The sequence below is a fragment of the Arvicanthis niloticus genome, chromosome 3, assembly GCF_011762505.2.
Source record: "Arvicanthis niloticus isolate mArvNil1 chromosome 3, mArvNil1.pat.X, whole genome shotgun sequence".
NCBI classification, from domain to species: Eukaryota; Metazoa; Chordata; class Mammalia; order Rodentia; family Muridae; genus Arvicanthis; species Arvicanthis niloticus.
The window spans coordinates 85,855,998-85,870,002 of NC_047660.1; the positions used below are offsets into that span (position 1 = coordinate 85,855,998).

At 41.2% G+C, this 14,005-nt stretch overlaps 1 protein-coding gene across 4 annotated transcripts in view; it reads right to left on the bottom strand.

The window, feature by feature from the left end:
• The window catches only part of Mapk8 (mitogen-activated protein kinase 8), a 55,043-nt gene extending 43,894 nt beyond the window's left edge, over nucleotides 1–11,149 (bottom strand). For 2 of the 4 annotated variants that reach the window (XM_034497309.2, XM_034497310.2), the window contains exon 1: nucleotides 10,945–11,106. The gene's annotated coding sequence lies outside the window, so the exon portion shown is untranslated. Of the gene's footprint in view, nucleotides 1–10,944 lie in introns of all 4 variants that reach the window. The other 2 variants (XM_034497311.2, XM_076931455.1) reach the window with 2 other exon arrangements.
• Nucleotides 11,150–14,005: the final 2,856 nt, after the last annotated feature.

Sequence of the window (14,005 nt, forward strand, 5' to 3'; positions counted from 1 at the left end):
AGGAGGGGAGGTATCTGAAAACATAACTCACCAACTCTAAGCACAGGCTACATAAGTTACCTTTTCCAAGTATATTTTATTCCTTGTGGATAAGGACCTTTTAAACATCTTTGGAGGTAGAATAGGATCCAGAATAGATTCCTCCTATTGTCTCAGTCTGAAATGTTAAGAATGCTTTATTTGCACGGGGAAGGGCTTCAGGTGTTGTCCTATGTGACTGATTGTCATGGTCATGGTCACATGAGGTCAGGAGCTAGTTCCACCCCTACCATTCTCAATTATGAGACAAGCTGGGGTTTGAACCAGCTTCAACCCTAACCAGTTCTTTTGTCTGGGGGAAGAGACTGTTCAGTGGTTAAGAGCACTGACTGCTCTTACAGAGGTTCTGAATTCCCAGCAACCACATCTGTAATGGGATCTGATGCCCTCTTCTGGTGTGTCTAAAGACAACAGTATATTCACATATTTAAAATAAATAATTCTTTAAAAAAATATTTTTTGGGGAACAGGGTCTTGCTATGTGTCTTAGGGTTTTCATTGTTGTAAAGAGGCACTATGACCAACAACTCTTAGAAACAACAACATTTAATTAGCGCTGGCTTACAGGTTCTGAGGTTCAGTCCATTATCATCCAGGCAGGAAGCATGCTGGAGGAGCTGAGAGTTTTACAACTTCATCTGAAGACCACTAGGAGAAGACTGGCTTCCAGGCACCTAGGAAAAGGGTCTTAAAGCCCATGCCCACAGTGACACACTACCTCCAAAAAGGCCACACCTATTTCAACAAGGTCACACCTTTAAATAGTGCCACTCCATGGGCCAAGCATATTCAAACCACCACATTATGCATCCCAAACTCCAAATGCTGAAATTACAGGTATGCACTGTTGCACCAGGCTCCATAAAGTCTTTGAACAGAATGGAAAGCTGGCTAATAGACTCAAAAAAGATTGTTAGAAAAATACACTGCTCTGTAGGAGCAAATGAAATAATGGGTTCAACCAAAGCTAATCAATGAATGCTAAAAATAGCAAGTAAATTCTACTGGGAAAACAAGATACAGGGAAGCACAATGCCACTGCACTGATCAATTACTAACAGCATGAGGACAGTTCTGATCTTCGTGTAATACCTCCTGAAATACCTTCTTAATAACACATGGCCATACTTTAGGGCATGACCTGAAGCCTTATCTTACATATGAATATAATGTAACAGAGTTATCAAAGCTGAAAACCCTAAATACATAGCAGTCTGTAAAGTAGGTTTCTGCTTTTAGGAGCAGTCTCTAAAGATACAAGTTAACCACCATATGTAAACAATCAGTTAAATCCAAAGTATCATCTCCCAGACAACTGGCCAAGTGTGTTCAAGTATCCAGCATTATGAAAAGAAAAATCAGAGGTAAGGACAACTTTAGTGGGCTAACAGTATGAACCCTGGCTGGAGACAACCAGCTATGAATTGACTTTTGCAGGCAAAGGGGCAGAACAAGATGGTGGAATAGAACTGATTGTAGGCTGACTTCCCAATATTAGTATGAACTAACATGTATGGAAACACCTTCACAGGAGTCCTAAAGCATCTGGCTGTAGCAAACATTTCAGTATCTCATTTCTTAAGAAATGCTACATTTCCTCTTCAAATACAATAAGTAAGGGTGATGATAAATTCATGATTCTGAAATTCAGAAGGATGGAAACAGATTAATGAAGAACATAAACCAGCTCACAAAGACCTAAAACTAGTTACATACATATATTAAGATAGTAATACCCACTAAATCAAATTGTTGACACTCTTGCATCAATGGGTACTACAGAATTACATTTTTTTCTGCAATCCTTTATCATACTAACAGATAGGCTGTGGACATGGAAATGACATGGGAGTTATAAACTCGGCCCTGATGTTGACTCTCCTATTCACTAACTCAGAGGTCATTTAAGGGTTTCTCTGTGGAAATTTTAAAAATTTCACTCAGTGTGATTTCTCAGTGCCTCCTTTATAATGAGTAGGATTCTATAGCCTTTATAACAGCTTGCTACCAATTATGCCAGGTGTTTTTGTATGTGACTGCTTTCTCTCACTGACATGAAATCATCCTAGCTTTATTTCTCACAAGCTGCAAAATTAGTTTTCACTGCCACCTTTAAAAAAAAAATTATGTTTTCTCTTTTCTACTAGGTGATAATGCACAGCAACTAGTACTCCATATCTCATCACGAGGAAGAATTAAACCATATACACAAAAATGTCAAATGAGGAATTTTACTACATCAAACTAACAATTCACTTTCCTCACAGTAGTGAACTAGATAACTCACTGGGACAAATTAGAAAAACTGGGCACACGGGCATGCACGCGCGCACACACACACACACACACACACACACACACATACACACACACACACACAAAATCTCCCAGGAAAACTTGGAAAAAAACAAACAAAATTGAAGGCGTCTGAGTGTCTTCACTCTTAAAAGACCAGGATCTAGTAAAGTAAAGAAGTCTGGTATCAGAACCGCTATCTTCCAGGTTATCTACCATTTCCTACAAGGCACCTAAGATGAACTCTCAACAGATCAACAAGGTTAGGGAGGATTAAATACTGCAATCAAAAGCCTAACATAGCTCAGGCATGGTGAAATGAACTATCCTTGGCCTTGTGTTAGGTCAGACTCCAAGAGTAAAGAAAACATAAGGCAAAGCAGTTTTTCTAGAAGCCAGAGCCTAGCTCTAAAACATCTCAGCCTCTAACAAGGTTAGGACAAACAACTGAAAACAAAACACAAACAACAACAACAAATTCACTGCTAGAGAGTTCCATAGCACTAGAACTAATACCACTGTCTCCCATCATGAGAACTGATCTATCACATCTTACATGCCTGCTATGCCAGTTCTAGTTTACTTCTTGAATTCACGCTGTAATGGTGGCTCTATAATCACTTTATTTTACCCATTTCTTTATCCCTTGCTCAAAATTCCTAATTTGTAACAAGCACACTTACATACTACATCTATGGAACTTCCCTGTCTTCCTTTATGCTCTATAATGCTAAGCAAATTGCTCATGAAATATATATGTAATGGGTTGGTCTGGTGCTGCTAAATATTCAAATGCTAGATTCTGTATCCCAAGATTCGGATGCTTCAAGATGAGATCTTCAGGTATACCAGCTTTTGTTGTGTAAACCTTGCCCTCCAAATCCTCCCTGAATGGTAAATAAAGATGCCTACAGCCTGGGCTAGGCAGGAGAGAGGAGATGAGCAAAATTTCCAGTTGTGGTTTGAATATGCTTGGTCCATAGGAAGTAGCACTGTTAGAAGGTATGGACTTGTTGGAGGAAGTTCGTCATTGTGGTGGTGGGCTTTGGATGCCTCCTCCTATGGTCAGGCTCCACCCAGTGCAGAAGAGAACTTCCTCCTAGCTGCCTGCAGATGCCAGTCTCTCTGGTTGCCTTCAAATCAATGCAGAACACTCAGCTCCTTCTCCAGCACCATGTCTGCCTGCATACTACCATGCTTCCTGCATACTTCCAGCTTCCATGTTGCTGATGATAATGGACTGAACCTCTGAAATTGTAAGCCAGCCCCAATTAAACTTTGCCTTTATAAGAGTTGCCTTGGCCCCCAGTTGAGGGATAGGGCCACCCACCCATCTCAAAATTGTTGACCCAGAATTGTTCCTGTCTAAAGGAAATGCATGGACAACAATAGAGCAGAGACTGAAGGAAATGCCATTCAGAGACTGCCCCAACTTGGGGCACAGCATCCCATTCACAAGCACCAAACCCCAACACTATTGCTGATACCATGTTGTGCTTAGAGACATGGTTGTCCTGAGAGGTTCTACCAGCACCTAGCTCAGATAGATGCAGATACTTACAGCCAACCACTAGACTGAGCTTGGGGACTCCTACTGAAGAGTTAGGGGAAGGACTATAGGAGCTGAAGGAGATTGCAACCCCATAGAAAAAACAACAGTATCAACTAACTGGACCCCCTCAGAGCTCCCAGAGACTAAGCTATCAACCAAAGAGCATACATGGGCTGGTCCACACATGGTCCCTGCTACATATGTAGCAGAGGACTGCCTTGTCTCTATACTATGACTTCTGTTATGCACATGTTGACTTACCTCCTCATCCATGTCAGATTCCATGGTTCTCTGTTACTACTTTCAGTACACCTTTTAAAAGAGCCTATTTCCTTGTTTCTTCTCTTATACTAAGCTAGTGTGATAATCAGTTTGGGGTTATCCTTGCTATATGTTACCAAGATATTCGACTGACTGAACACAAATCTAAGAGCTATTAAGGATATATTTTATAGATGTTAATATCTATAGTCAGAAGATTTTGAACACAAGAAATTATTCTTGATAACATGGGCAGGCCTTCAACTGTGTGAAGATGAAATTCTGCCTCAAGAATACATAAAACAGAGATTCTCAACCTGTGGGTCAGGTTGAGAATTGACCCCTTTAGAGGATTAAACTACTCTTTCACAGGGGTTACCCAAGACCATCTGAAAACACAGATATTTATAATTCACAACAGTAGCAAAATTAGTTATAAAGTAACAATAAAAATAATGTTATGTTTTGAGGGCACCACAACATGAGGAACTGTATTAAAGGGTGGTAGCATTAGGAAGGTTGAGAACCACTGGTTTTTCTTCTCCTATCTACTTATGCCTAAAACTGCAAACCTGCCATCCCTCATACTAGGAAATTCTTGCAGTCTTACCTATTTGTTTACACTTCCTACTGTTTTATTTAAAACAGATTTTAATCACAGTACCCAGGAGGGAGACACAGGCAAGAGTATAGTTCCAGGCCAGCCAGGGCCATATAGTAAAAATCCAATCACAAAAAAATTAATAAATTAATATTAATTAGATTTACTTATTATTATGTGTATTAATGTTTTGTCTGCATGTAGGTGTACCATGTGCATACTTCATGCTGGGAGAAGTCAGATCTCCTGGAATTGAAGTTACAGACAGGTGTGAGCCACTTGTAAGTCCTGTTAATATAACCTGGGTCCTCTGTAAGGACAGCAAGTGTTATTAACCACTGAGCCATCTCTTCTACTGATTTTTATTCCCATAAGAACTGTGTTAAACATGGCAAAAACCTGACCCTGAATAGATCTTAATGCCTTACTTGTATTTCTTTATAATCAGTTAAATAATGTGATATTGGGGGTTGGGGGGGGGATACACCTATCAGGATTTGCACAAAATGGTAGATACATTTATCATCTTTCTGAAATTCATCTTACAGAAGAAGCCCAAAGTCTGAAATACAGCCAGACCAAGGTTTCGAATAAGAAAGATCTATATTTACTCCTACATAAATCACCTATCTTTGGAAGGATCCACAGGAACACTGTCTCCTAGTGGGTCCTGGCACAGTGAGAAGATTAACTGCTGTGTCTTTGAAATGCTAATTAAAGCTGGTGTACTTCTCCATCACAATTAAATGAAGTGTAAATAAATTCTCAGTGTAACAAAGCAAAGCCATACTGCTTTGACTTTTGTCACTGTAAAGTGACCCTTTCTCTAGTCTTTGAGCAATAACTTTTTCCCCATCTCTATCACCTCCAGTTAACTCAAATAACTTGTAAGAGACCCATCCTCTCAAGAGTTCAGGAATAGGGAGTTCCTACCTCAGCCTTCAGGAAATTTAAAGTCTTCAATGCTTTATTTAAAGCTCCCTCCCAAGCAAGGCAGGTATATGGAGCTGTCCTTAGCAACATGGCAGGCTAGGTCCTCTGAGCATCAGAAAGCTTCTCAGTACTGGAGAAACACTTATTTTCCATAAACTTTAATACTCTTTTAAAACAATTTCAGTGAGGTTTGCCTTTTGTGATTTTGATTCTTCTGTACACTTTCAACTATAACCAGATTTAGGAAAGATACTTTGCTTTCTGCTCTTTATAAAACAAAAAAAAAGTTTTAAAGGTAGGCTAATCCATGTTAAGGTTGGGACATTTCCAAATATCTCATAGGCAAAAGAAATTCCTAATGAACTAGCCAACATATTTGCTTCTGCTTGCTTGCATACATGCTTGCATGCTTGTCCTTATTCCCTGTGAAGTTAGACTCAGACTATAGAATAGAGATTGACTTTACTATCTAAAGTGGCATAGAATGGGTTCTCAGTGAATCTGTCTTATATAACACCAGTGTCTTCATAGTTGCTATCCCCAAGAAGGAACAAGAAATTTCATATACCACTTATTATATCCCCAGAAACTGCAGAGAATACTAATAACTCCAAAGAACAGCTGTAGTTGCCTGATCTCTGATAAATTTGCATTCTTCAAGTCAAAAGCCTCAATAAGATTAAACATAAAAGATGAGACAGCATTCCATTTTCTTCAATTGTGTTACATGATTAGAATTATTCTCAGCTCCTATATTCCTACTTCACAGATATTTGCCAAAATAAAGCTAAGAAAGCATAGGGAATACATTATGAGAAATGGCATTAAAAGGGGGGGATGTGGGGTGGAGTGGTGGCATTATACCAGAGATTATTACTTGTTTTTGGAATGTTTCCAAATTTTAAGTCAAGAGAGGATTACTGGTCCAAATGTCAACACAAATAATCTCAGTCAACTCAGATTAGTTGAGATTTTTAAACTTTAACAAATCCACCAGAGATGCAGACAGAAACAACTGGCATATCCTGGAGAATCTGAGTATGTACTGTGCATCAAAATGATTAAAAATTCACTTGACATTTTGCAGTCACTTAGGCGGATTTTTTTTTTTTTTCCTGAAAAGTCTAAAGCTTCCTGAATGCTTATCCACTACCAAGAACCACAGCAGTCTCATGCACTGCCTAACTCAACTTCAGGACACTATGAGGTGTATGACAGTAAGGCTGACTTAGACATGCTATATAACCTGAACTAGCCAAGTCATAAAATTAGTTACATGTGGAATATGGAGTGGGACTCGGAGATGACCCTAAAGACATGCTAGCCATTTCCTATGTTTCGGTTCCTCAACTTTTTAAAAAATTGGCAAATTTTAACCAAATCTGAAATCTCTAAAGATGTAACAGGAGATACAGATTATTTGTTCTATTTTAGATATAACTCATATCATAGAGAAAATGTCACAAATTTTCTCAAAGGGCACACACACACACACATACACACACACACACCCCAACCTAAAGTGTTCAGAGATTTGCAGCAGGCTTTGGTAGTGGGAGGCTTTTCCCATCCTTTAAAAGAGCATAATTCACTGTGTAACCATGCCTTAAACCCAAAACTTCTTGGGATAATGAATTCCCCATTTTCCCATCTTCTATAGTCCTGGAAGAGTATTTATTTCATCAGAAGGTAAGGTGCTGTGAAGCAAATAGAATTTGCCATTCAAAAAAAAAAATCTAGCTTTTATCAAAAACTGTTGCATAAGTCTGATACTGGAACAAATTTATAATTTTCTCTGATTCTTACTTCTCTTGCCTGAAGTTTTCCAGTACTCAACAACTCCAATGAACAGCTTTAGCACAGATTCCACACTTCTGATGATAAACTACAAGGAAACAGAGGTTCCAGGACAGTCTTAGGTCCACCTACTGCTCTGAATGACAGGATGACTCATGTCAGTACTCCTGTCACCTGTTAGTGAACTCTGAATCTTGACTCTTCTCTAAAACTAGAGCTGCATTAGGGTAGGAATGCACAGCCCTGGATGGTCAGGCAGTGATCAAGACTGAGACAACAAGCATCACAGTTCAATGAGCAAGTGATTCATGTGTAAAGCTCCAGGGTTAGTTATGACTTCCTTGTCCTACATCAGTCAGAAATGCTACTATCCATACTACTGACTTGACCAGTCTTCTAGAGAACTCACTCATCAGACATACTTCTACACCTGAGGTAAAGCATCTCAAGTATGGAGATGTCTCAAATTTGTCAAGTGACAGGCAAGGCAAAGCAACAAGAAACTGGCTCCTACTCAGCAACCCCTTAATACCACTAGGATGGCTTATGGCTAGTTATTAACAACAAATGACTGTTTCACTGCCATCTAGTATCTTCTCCAGCCCATTTCCACAATACAAGTCATGGAACAAATAATTATAATCCTAACTGTATCCATTTGGATACAATTTATTCTTTAGGTTGGGGCCCAGAATAGTCTCAAATCATCTTGCCTTAGATCCCAAATCCTGGGATTACAGGCATGTTCCACCATTTGTGCCTCAATTTAGTCTTATACTAATTTCTTTTCCAGGTAATTTCTCTCAGGATTGAAAGAAGCATGAAGCGTATAGTTTTCCTAGTCTGTCATGACAAACTCATTAAGGAAACATATGAACATATTCTCTTCCTTTCATACTCTCTTCCTTTCAAACACCAGATATTTTTTAAAGGGGGAGGGGGTTCTTTATGATGATCCAGAATAGTATAGTAGTGATGAATGCATAATTATACGAATAAACTACTGAAAAGTATACTCTGTAAGGGCAACTCTTTTATGTGAATTAAATAACAAAAAAACAAACAAACAAACAAACAAAAACAACAACAACAAAAAAAGCTGTTTAAACAACAGACTTTAGGGAACAACCTACAGAATTTAGAAAACAACCTAACTGAATCTATACAGAGTCTGAATCACTCAAATAATTTCTTAATTCTGGAGTCCGTTCCAGAACCCAATATATTTAACTAGATAAAGCAATAAAAGTTTGTGCCTCAAGACCTGTATCTCATAAAGTCATTTTCTTATTTTTTTCATTCCTATCTTACCAGTAAATAAGTTTAGCTGAACTACTTTCATACTGAAAAGAAATAGTTTTCAAATGGTGGAAATGCACAAAAACTTGGAGTTTTAACCCATATGCTTTGTGAGTTGGAGAAGTACAAGTTAAAACCTAACCTTTCTAGTAAGTGCCTCTAAAAAAAATTAAGCAACTCTAAACTACCAGAAATATAAAAGTTGGAGTAGAAGTTAAAACCTAATCTTTCTAATAAGTGCCTCTAAAAAAAATTAAGCAACTCTAAACTACTAGAAATATTTATAAAATACATTTACATAAGCTATTGTACTTTTCAACTTAAATCATCAAAAACCTTGTGAAATAATCACAAATAAAAGTCACAAAAGGATAAATATGGCTCAGTGGGTAAAGATACTTGCCCTGAAGGCCTGGGAACCTGGGTTTCAAGTCCAGAACCCACATAACGGTGGAAGAAGAGAACCAAACCCACACAGTTGCTCTTAGGCTTCCACATGCACACAGGGGCATGTGTGACCCCACCCCACAAAATACATCATGCAAGCACACTCACGACCATAATTTTTTAAGGGAGATAAATGCAGTCATATTAGGTTTCTAATGAAACATCACTGTTGTGCCTGTGTGTATTCATACATATGACTGGAGAAAGCCCTCATTTAAAATACTGGAAGTGAACAAAGTTCTCAACTGTGATGACAAAGTACCAAGTAAACGCCCTTCATCTACAAGAGACTGTAGGTGTTTCATTTGGAGATTTTGGAGCAACTCTCACTTTTAAGTATAGATGCTCAACTTTTCATATATGAATATACAGACACACAAGCCACAATTCTCTATTTTATTAACTATATAGAAAAAAAATCAGGGGTGGTTAATGGCCTAGAAGTGAAAAAAGCGATTCCAAACCCTCTGGTGGTCTTAACAGGTAGTACCCTCTATTAATCTATGGTCTAGCTAACTGAGAGTGGTATGAGACATTACTGAAACTTCGTGGAGAATTTAAGGCCTAATTTTAAATTTTTCTATAAAAGTCTTTTAATCAACCCAATGAATATGACTTCCATGCTTGGTGATGGAGAAATGATGCAACATAAGCCTCTAAGTACCATTTTGATTGCTTGCTTTCATCAGACACAGCAGTAAACCTCCCAGGTTTAACAGCCTCAATAAGAGAACTGAAGTAACCAGTACCAATGACAAGAAAACTGACAAGAGGAGGGGGAAATTTAAGAATAAAGATGGTATATTATTCCAAATCTAGATATTCTTCCTAACATAACATTATCCTTGGAAGTTCCAGTAAAATGAGCCAAATACCTTACTTAACATATATCCCTTATATAATCGTCTCATTTAAAGGCACACCTATTCTGTTCCATAGTACCCTAATTCTTAAGGGTCTTTCTCTTGGCTTTCACATCTTCTTCATTTGGATACAGTTCTAACAGTTCTAACAAATAAATGAATGAAATAAACATATGTTCTAACTGACCAGGTACTTGGTGGATGCTGATCTCAAAACACAAAAGACCGACAGACCAGAATTCTACTGAAAAGATCACTTAATTTCAGAAGTAAAAATAGCAACTACCGGACGCCGTGTGGTCAACATGTTATTAAATTCCCGGTGGGATAGGAAACTTTCAGGAATGACAATGTAAAGCGTTCCTTATGGTACTTTAAAATGGACTTGGTTCTACCTTGTCTGGACTAGGAACCCAAGCACAAGACAAAGAGACAGCGGCGGGGGAAAGTCAAAAGGTCAGCGCCAGGCGCCCCTCTCAAGGCGCGGCCCGCAGGCCAGCGCGCTCGCGGCCACCCGGCTCTTCTCGGCGTCGCGGCACTCACGTCCGCACAAAGAAACCGCCCACAGTCAAAACACGCTACCCGTGGGTGCGGGAGACGTATGCACGGTCGCGTCGGCCCGACCTCCGCGGGAGCACCTCCGAACTTGCCGCCCACCCGCTCCATTCCCCCCCGCGCGACTCTGAAGCCGGCCGGAGCGGTGAAGCCAGGTCGCGCGGAGTGGACCACGCCCCCCCACTGCCCCCGCCGCCCGCGCTATTGTTCCCGCGCAGCCCCCGCCCCGCGCGCGTTCCCGGGAGGGGGTCACGGCCGGGGAAAGGCGGCGGCCGCCCGAACCACGGCGCCCGCGCACTCACCCGGCAGTGCAGCCAACAGCGACCTGGAAGCCCGTAGCGGAGAGCGGCGCCGTCCCGCGGTGGCCGCGGCCGCTACTCAAACCTGCTCGCGGCTCCGCGTTTCGGCCGCAACGTCCGGCCTCGGCCGCTCCGCTGACTAACAGAGACGCGGGCCGTCAACGCGCACGCCCGCCCACGTCATCGCGCAGGGTCCCGCCTCCGCGCCGGCGAGCGGCCTGGGAGGCGGGGCAGCCCCGGGGCCCGGATTACGAGGGCGTGGCCTCGAAACTAGGGCGTGGCTATACTGGAGGGCGGGCAGCAGTAGTGAAGTTCCCCCCTCCCGAGGGCGGGGCCGCGAGCAGCGTCTGGAAAGCCGCGTGTGAGGGGCGTGGCCGGGAGCAGCAGGGGGCGGGTATGAGACGGCACGTGGCGGCGCGTGGCGGTGAAACTCCAGTCACAGCATAAGCCTGCTGGGTTGCTAGCCTTGTGGGAAGGAGGGGTGAGTGTTTGAAGGTCAGGCAAGCGTGCCAGGGCACACACCTGAGCCACGGAGAGTCCTACTTTGACAGGTACTCTTCCCGGGCCTACCACCCAACAACGAATAAATAAATGTTCTTCAGCTCCCTGGAAAAAGTTACCTCGTTTTCCCCAAACTCCTCCTGTCCCAATTCTTTGCTTTACCTGATTTACTGCAAGGCCTTGCGGCTCCCGCAAATATTAACTATTCACGGATAAACTGATGAACCGCAACAATGGATGGGAAGGTATTTAAAATACTATCATTTATGCAGTAGAATATATTTAGCACTTTAAAGAGTTCAAAAGCATTCTCGCCAACCACGGAGAATAACATCACGAAGAGAAAGAAGCAACACATACATATAGGATGATTCTACTTGCCGGGCGGTGGTGGTGCACGCCTTTAATCCCAGCACTTGGGAGGCAGAGGCAGGTGGATTTCTGAGTTCGAGGCCAGCCTGGTCTACAGAGGGAGTTCCAGGACAGCCAGGACTACACAGAGAAACCCTGTCTCGAAAACAAACAAAAAAACAACAAAAAGAAGATGATTCTACTTTTATATAAAATACATTACATGCACAGTATATTAAACTTGGGAGGGGGGAAGTATGCCAATTGTTTTGACAGTGGAAAATAAAGGGCAGTCTCCCTTACACCTGTGTAGTGTCCTATGATTTCCAAAATATATAAATATGTATGGAGTAAATTCAGGTAGCCCATGTTCCCGTTACATGTTGAGATGCTCTATATCCAGGGAAGCTAGCATGAGGCAAATGTGAGCACTCATTCATTTATTCTACACCATTTCATTTCTCTCTTTCAGCAATTTTTTATTTTCACTTTTTATTTCTCCAGTAAATATTTTATTGCTTGCCTATTCTCTTAAAGGCAGTGTTCTAGTACCAGCAATAAGTAGAACTTACAGAGAATTATTGTGGTATGAAAGTAATAACTATACACAAAATGAAAGCATCAACATTAAAATGCAAATTATAAGGATACATCAGACTATGAAAGGAACCAATTTATTAATAAGACCAGGAAAGCTTTCTCTAAGGAACTGCCTCCTGAGTTGAGAACAGGTTTGACCAGACCATCTAATTAACATGATTAGAGTTAACTTGATGTTCGAACATCCTGTGATGAAGGATCTAGAGGACAAGGTAAACTGGGAAAACTGAAGACAGGCCAGCTATGTTGGAACACCAAAGAAGAAGAAATTGCAAAATGAAAATGAGAAGACTGATAAAAAGACAAAAACCTGTGTTGGAGATATTTTTAATACAGGTATAATGGGAAGACCCTGGTATGTCTTCAGCAATGGAAGGCATCTCCATCTTGAAAAAAAAACATCTCTTATCACAGAGGCTTTTCTTGATCTCTCAAGATGGGCCTCTTCTCCCTCTACAATTCTTACTAAAATCTTTCTTCTTTTCCAGAGTATGTTTCTATTTATAGTTCAAAGGTCAAAGGTACTGCAGGACACATACAGATCCCCTGTGGTGGAGAAGACAGCACTCTTTTGTTGGGGTTGGACTTGTGCACTGAGTATTCAGATGCTGAGTTCTGTGCCCCAAGATCAGATTGCAATCTGAACATGGACATTTTGCTGTAAAGAATGCTCTCCAATAATCTCTTATTGGTGAATAAAAGGCTGGAGCTTGTGATTGAGCAGAGGAGAGAGAAAGGCTGGACTTCAGATCGAGTGAGGGGATCTCAAATAGGTACTGAGGGGAGAGGAGAGGAGGGGAGGGGAGTTCAACATGAGGCAGGAAGGACCATGAGTGTGTGGCCAAGAGAAGCTTGCATTGAGGACACACGTGAAGCAGAACCAGACTCAGATAGCAAGTAACGGCATTTATCTGATTAGTAATATTCTAGTGGTGGGGGGTTAGAACAGCGCAGAACCTGCCCTGCCAGAAGTTTGTTAATAAAGTCTGATGACTCTGTGTTGTTTAATCAGGAGCTTTATGGGATAGAGTGGGGCAGAAATCCTCCATAAAATTACCACTATAATCTTTTCCTGGCCTTCTCCTTCAGGCGACTTTAGGGAAGACCCACTGTTATGGCTTCCCCTATCTGTTCCACTAGCACTTCTCTCCTTATCCTTGTGATGCCAAACTGCAGTTCCTACCAGATGGGCAAGCATGTATTTTACCAATACCTTTTGGCAGAAGGACCCCTATGAATTTCCAACTTTTGCCAAAAGTACTTCAATTAGAGGTTGAGTTTGAAACTGTTCTTTATGATGCCATTAAGTAACAGGAGCTTCTAACACCCAGCTAAAGAATCCTTGTCTGTGGGAGGCAGGATTTTGAGGCCCTCGGCAAGCAGGTATGATGCATGCATGTGCCTGCTGTCTCATTGCCAGGGGCCTGTAATAGAACAGGATTTGCCTCACCTCCCTGACTCAGAGATGATCCCTGGGGCCCTGTGATGCTAATGAAAAGACACAGATCCTTCAGGAAAGCAGAGGTGAGAAGACAAGTTGTTCTCTAATACAATAGGATAACCAAGATGGATGACAATCAGTTATATATTTAGAAAGAGCTAGCAGAGGGGA